This window comes from Phyllostomus discolor, chromosome 7, assembly GCF_004126475.2.
Source record: "Phyllostomus discolor isolate MPI-MPIP mPhyDis1 chromosome 7, mPhyDis1.pri.v3, whole genome shotgun sequence".
Taxonomy (NCBI): domain Eukaryota; kingdom Metazoa; phylum Chordata; class Mammalia; order Chiroptera; family Phyllostomidae; genus Phyllostomus; species Phyllostomus discolor.
Window position 1 is genome coordinate 66414033 of NC_040909.2, and position 6623 is coordinate 66420655.

At 43.1% G+C, this 6623-nt stretch overlaps 1 long non-coding RNA gene across 1 annotated transcript; it reads left to right on the forward strand.

Moving 5' to 3' along the window:
• The first annotated feature begins 2218 nt into the window (after positions 1–2218).
• On the forward strand, positions 2219–5608 carry LOC118501861. The gene is made up of 3 exons (XR_004904523.1): positions 2219–2231; positions 3863–3869; positions 5382–5608. It is a non-coding gene; the product is annotated as an uncharacterized LOC118501861 (long non-coding RNA).
• Positions 5609–6623: the final 1015 nt, after the last annotated feature.

Here is a 6623-nt window from a genome sequence, read left to right on the forward strand (position 1 = left end):
CTTGTCCTGGCTAGAATGCCACACTGTCCCAAAGCCTCTCCTCCTTCCAGCCTGAACAGGCCTCAAGTTTTGGAAGTTGCTCTATGTACACAGGTCTTCTCTCTAAAAACTAGGCTGTAGAGCTTTATAGTGGGGCCACTCTTCCCTCATCCCTGAAGTTTCCTTGTGCTGAGGCGTTCTTGTGCTCTGGCTGGGAACATGCCAGGACTGGATCTGCGTTCTCTCTGTCTGCCATGTGCTGAAACCAGTGAACTGAGAGAGAAGAGATCTGGTTGCCTCTAATGGAGGCCACTCAAATGAGCACGGTGGGCTAGCAGAGCAATGGCCACTTCTGTCCCTGCCCTCAGCCCACCTGGCCAACAGCTTGACAGGGATCTGACTGCCTGTGGCCAGCATCCAGGCAGTCTAGTGTGGCCTACAGCCCGTTAACCCTGCTCAGTCCAGCATGTCCTGCAGTCCCTTCTCTTTGTGTTTCCTTCCTTACTGACCAGAATTTGAAAACACACATGCTCATGAACTACAATGCAGCCACATGATACACCTGTCACATATGCACCCAAAACATTCTGCGAACACAAGCAGTCTGGAGACGATGCTGCTGAATTTTCAAAACAAACTTGTGAGAAAGTGGCTTTTCTCAGAGAAGAAACAAGCAAAGGAAGGTCCCTGCCCCTACTCCCCGTTCTTTCCAGAGTGTCCTAGAATCAGGAGGGAGCCTGAAAGAATGGCTGTTTCTTACCATTTGATGGCACTCTGGAATCCTGTGACCTGGAGGGGGTTGAAGTGTTTGGGCCTTTTGGTGGGAAGTAGAATCACAGTTAGCCATCAGCAGATAGTCTGAAAATCCATCCTGGAAAAGGGAGTGGTGACAAATGGGTTTTATGATGAGGTTTCAGGGCAAGGCAGTCAGAGGACAGAAATGGCAGAGGTGAACCAGAGACTTAGTTTTAATGCAGATAGAAAATGATAAGCCTAATTTGTGCTTGTTATTGCTTAGAAGAAAAAAAGGTTCAGCTAACCCAGTGGTTCTCAATTGAGGGTAATTTTTGCCACTCCCCCAGGGGACATTTGGCAGAGTCTGGAGGCGTATTTGATTGTCATAATTTGGCAAGGGGTGGTGGGGGTGGTGTCACTTGCAACTAGTGAATGCAGGATAGGAACACTGCTTACTACAATCATTTTATGATTCCCCTGTCCTGCAATGGGTATCCAGGCTCAAATACCCAGGCTGAAGAACCCTAAGTTAACCCAGTCATAATTTTAAGACCTGCCTACTCAGTGGACAGTTTACCCACAGCTTCTATGATGAATTGAATTGTTTCCCAGGAAGTACTCTGATCTGCAGATGTTGTCATAGTTAACAGAGGAAGAAAAGTCAGCCCAAGATCTCCACAGCAACATTTTTTCCCCTGTGCTAGGTTGGGTTTTCCTAGTAACAGACTCTGAGACAAGGTTTGAAGCACATGTATTTATTAGGAAAGGAACCACAAGAAATGTTCATTGGTAAGGGAAGGAAACAGGGAAGGGGAGGGTTACAGTGTAAGGTGTGCCCTCAAGTAAGTTATTACCAAGGGCATTGGGAGCATGACCTTGCTGCAAAGTCTGGGAGCTTTGGGAGTATAGAACATGCACTTAAGAATTGCCCTGTGGAAAAGATGAGGGAGCCTGGCCCCCTGGCCTCCCACTCATGTTAGTCACTGGCTGAAGGCTGCTGCAGCTGGGGAGATGCTTGGGTTGTTCACTAGCTGGTATTGTAGGCTTCCTTGCTAGTAGAGGGTTTCCTGCTGCCAGAGAGGTCCTCAGGTAGAGATGTGTCAGCCACTGTTCTCCACATGTGCTACCTCTCTAGCCCCCCAAGACCTTGAGGAGTGTCAGAAATCCTGAGCATGACCACTTATCTTCTATTTGAGGACAACGGCTCCCTTTTTGGGTTGTGCTGGGACACACCATGGCCCATGATGGAAGACAAACATATACTGCCAGTGCCTCAGCCAGAACTCCATTTCTTGGTCCTCAAATGGACACTACAGCATTTGGCAGCAGCAAACTTGACCACAGTGTCTGGGGACCATAGAAGAATGAACCCAAAAGCTCACAAAACATAAGCTTTGGGACTCCTCTTGTGTGTGCATGGAACCTGGGAGGTACTGTAGGTTGACAGAGCCCTACAGGGTTCTATGTCAGTGTCAACCCACATTTCGTGTGCATATGAACCAATGTCCCAGGACCTTGTGAAAAGTCAGATTCTGATTCAGTGGGCCTAATGGGAGGCTTAAGATGTGGCATTTCTTTCTTTTATTTTTTCCCACTTTATTGAATTTATTGGGGCAACACTGGGTAATAACATTATATAGGTTTCAGGTATGTGATTCTACAACACAACATCTCTACCCTATATTATGTGTTCACCACCCTCAGAGATTCAGCATTTCTACCAGGCTCATAGGTGATGCCCTTGCTGCTGGTCCACTGTACCTGGAGAAAAGCAGAGGCCAGGTTGCAACCAGTAAGCACTTCTTTGTAAAACACTTCCATGTAAGCTTTTCTAGGAAATTGCCTCATGAGATCTCAGAAAAAGGGGATTTGTGTCTCTAAGATTCTAATAACACTACACAATTCCTTTTATCATTCTGCATAAATGTTCATACCTAGTTTTTAATTTTTTTTGTAAGATCCCTTGACCTCCCTGACCAAATTATAAGCCTCAGGTATCACAAAACTTAGATAGTCCTTGTGAGGGAACATTTGAGAAGGTTAGGGTCTAGCTCTGAGAGTCTGGGCTTCATGCATTTTAATTAGTAGCTCAGGAGTTCTGGAACTTTCAACTCCTGTATCCTACTCATGATCACTGGCAGCCTTCAAAGTTAGAGGCTTAGTAAAGCAGAGGAGGGAGGGAAACAATTGAAAAAAGGCACCTCATAGGTTAGGTAAGAGGTGGGTGAAGCCTGGAACTTGGGCCAATGAATAATATATGTAGGGATATGAATGTTCAGATTATTTTCATTCATTTATTCATCAAATCTTTACTGAGCATTTACTATGATGAGTATTACTCAAAATGCTGGGGATAAGGTATTGAACAAAAGAGACAAAAATCACTGTCTTCAAGGAGCTGACATTCTAGAAAAAGGAGATAGGCAATGTGAGAGCGGAAAACTTTTCCTCCACCCTTACATTTTCTGTTACTGGGATGTGCAAATTTAACTGACAAATGGCAGATTAATGGAAGAAAAGGCATATTAACTTTATTAATGTTAATATTTTTATATGCACAAGGATATCATAGAAAAGAAGTAGAAAACTCAAAAGAGATGTTTAGACCTGGAGATTTACATACAACTTTAACAAAGAGTGATAAATTGTGGAAAAGTAAGTAGACAAAGAAAATAGGGTTTGGGCTTCTTCTCAAGGAGTAAATGTGGGAAGGTGACTAGGAAGTGTATGGAGGAAACTAATTGTAGGTAAGAGTTGCTTACATGGACTCATCTTTGTGCCATCTCTGTGGTGAATCATTCTCCTCCTCCTGGTACAGGAGAGGGAGTGCCTTTACAAATGGCAATTTCCTTTACAAAAGCAAAATTTATGTCCTGCTTTTAGGCAGGTGGGGAAGAAGCAAAGAACTTTTTCCATGTTTATTGTTTTTCAGTTACCTTCAGCTGAAAATAATCCTTATGCCAAAGCAGTATGTTTTAAGGTGGCATATTCTGATCTCCATCAACAATAAGTTAATTACAAGTTAGCAGATAAAAAATAAAGCTGAGAAGGAGTACAAGGTGGGTGGCAGCAGTGAAGCTGCAATTGAAATAGACTGGTCAGGGAAGATCTCACTCAGAAGAAGACATTTGACTCAAGGTTTAAACAGGGTCAGAGTTTTACTACAAAACTTTAATTTAATTGATTATATTAAATTAAAATTTAATTTAATGCAGAATTTTTTTTTAAATTTTCATCCAAGGACACTTTTTCCTTGTTTGGATCCCTGACCTGGAACAAACCTGCAACTCTTTGGTCTACGGATCAGTGCTCCAACCAACTGAGCCACACTGATCAGGGCCAGAAATTTATGTTTTCATTGTTACTTGTCTTTTCTTTGCTGCCCTGAAGGATGAAATGCAAAGAATTTTACTCTCTTCAACAAGTCTGAAGATTCAGTTGCTTTGGAGAAAAGAAAAAGTTGTTTCTTAGTTGCAAATGAATTGGCCATCACAGTTTATTGTTAAAAGATAAGACAGAAGTGCCTCTAAGAGAAAAGTTTTCTCCAGAAATAATAGAAAAGAACAGTCTGGAAACAATCTGCGGAGCAGTAGGGAATGAAGTTCCCCTTTGTTGGCTTCTCACTTCAGCCATGAGGTGCTGCCAAATTTGGATAACCACATGGCCAGCCGTCTCAGAACTCATATATGCTGCAATCATAATTGTCAAGAATGGATGGCAAAGTCTTTGATGTAGGTAAAAAAAATCATTAGTCGATGTCCCGTCAATAGAATATAAGGTGCACCTTAGAGGGAGAGGGATATTAGATTCTGTAGGACTCTGTCCCTCTCATTATCATTAATGAGCTATTTCAAAACTCTGTAAGTTGAAGGAAACCAATTATAATGCAAATACATTTTGTCTAGTGGAGAAGATCTTGTTCCTCCTACCTTTGGAAGAGGGCAGTATTGCATCCATCAGTAAACCCATTTTACCATTTCTGACTACCTGTGTACGTGTCTGCTTTTTTTCATTCTTCTTTAAACTGGCTGAAATAACTAACTTTTTCATCAGTTAATGAGTTAAGTAACAACTTAGACCTGTGTTCATTTTATGTGTATGAGCCATGATTTTTACCTTAAAAAAATATTTTCTTTAGCATGTCTAGCTGCGAACACCTGACCCCACTCCTCCCAGCTTTTTCACTGCCTGACCTGTCTTGCCCTTTGGAGTCCTGCACATTTTGGGGAGACAACTTCTAATTTCCTCATCGGGTTGTCCAACTTTTTGGCATCTCTCCACCACACTGGAATAAGAGTTGTCTTGGGCCATACATTAAATATATTGTGACATGTAATCACAAAAAATAAATCTCATAATGTTGTAAGTAAACTCACAATTTGGTGGTGGGCCACATGCACAGTCATCTTGGGATGCATGTGGGCCCGCGGAATGCAGGTCTGACAACCCCATTTTAGGAGGTGTTGTTAAATCTCTCAGAGTACTGAATTTTTGCTATTTCCTGAGTCCAGTGACTTCCTGCTTCTTTGTGCAGAAGAGGAAGAACAGCTGAGGGTCAAGTGCACAGGCTTTGGAACCTAAATACCTGGTTTGGATGCAGGTCTAACACTTCCTAGCTGTGTGATGCCAAATGACTTTGTCTCTTTTAGGCCTGGTTTTTTGGTAAGCAGTAAGGCATGAGCAGAGCAAGGACAATGGGCCAGGTATGGAAGGTCACCAAGGCAAAAAGCCCTGGGTACCTAGCAATAGACAAAACTGGGAAAAAAAGGACCTCACCCCCAGGGTATCCTTTCTTTCCCTAGTCAGGTCAGGTGGTTTAGATCCCCTGACCTTCCATATTGCTGATCATGCAGTTTGGATCCTTCCCTGAGCTTTCCTTCTCTGGCATGTTGCTAGTAATTAGGTTTAGATCCCCTTAGACTGGGGAATGAACAAGGGGGCCAGAAAAAAGCCCTTAAGTGTTAAGCCCCCAGGACAATGAGGTTCTGACCCACATCAAGTACCTCTAGGCCTCAGATGTGTTTCAGCTTCAGACCCAGAAAAGTGGCAAAACTGGCCAAATGATGCCATCCACTTGTCATCAGGACATCGGAAAGTGGTGGACATCAGAACCAGCTGCAGTGACTAATGACCCCTGCCCTAGTGCTGACCAATCAGTAGAGACCTGGAAGACCCTGAAAGGCCCTGAAAGGACACACCTTGAAAGCTGATGAATATTCTATTGGGATCCTCCCCTGAGACCTCCAGATAAATAACCTCAAGGCAGAGGACCCAGGGTGGCTCTCTCTTTGAAGTGCGCCCAAAGCACCAAGAGCCGTTCTTTTGCCTCTGTAACTTGTTTCTTGAGCCTGTTTTTCCTACAGCTCACTTCTTTTACCCCTGTGATTTTTCTAAATAAACTTTCTTTTATAGTTTGAATCTTGGCTCAGAATTCTTCCTTTGACAGGACTCAAGAACCAAGGTTGCTAAACCAAGGTTCAGTCTGATTCCACCGGTCTAACACCAGGTGCTGTTTTGCTGCCAACAGTTTCATCACTTGTGATTTGAGCCATATTAATAGAAACTAACTGTACTGATAAAGTTGTAAGGGTTAAAATAGTAAAGATCTGTAATATACTCACCACAAGGTCTGGAATTGGATGTATGTCTAGTAACTGTTACTGGTATTACATTTTATTGTGGCTGTGCTGGACATTTTCCATGTTTTTCCCTTGACCAGGAGGTTAACTTCCTTGTCCTCTGCTTTCTTGTTGAATTCTACCAATTCATCCATTTTAGGGTTGATAGCATCCTTCAAATGTCACAGCTCCTGCCAGGAACCTCCAGATCTCCATAACTGTTTCCTCCCTGTTCCTTTAGGCCTTTGGGGTGGTAATAGCTCCCTGCTACTAGCCCTGCATTCTGCATCT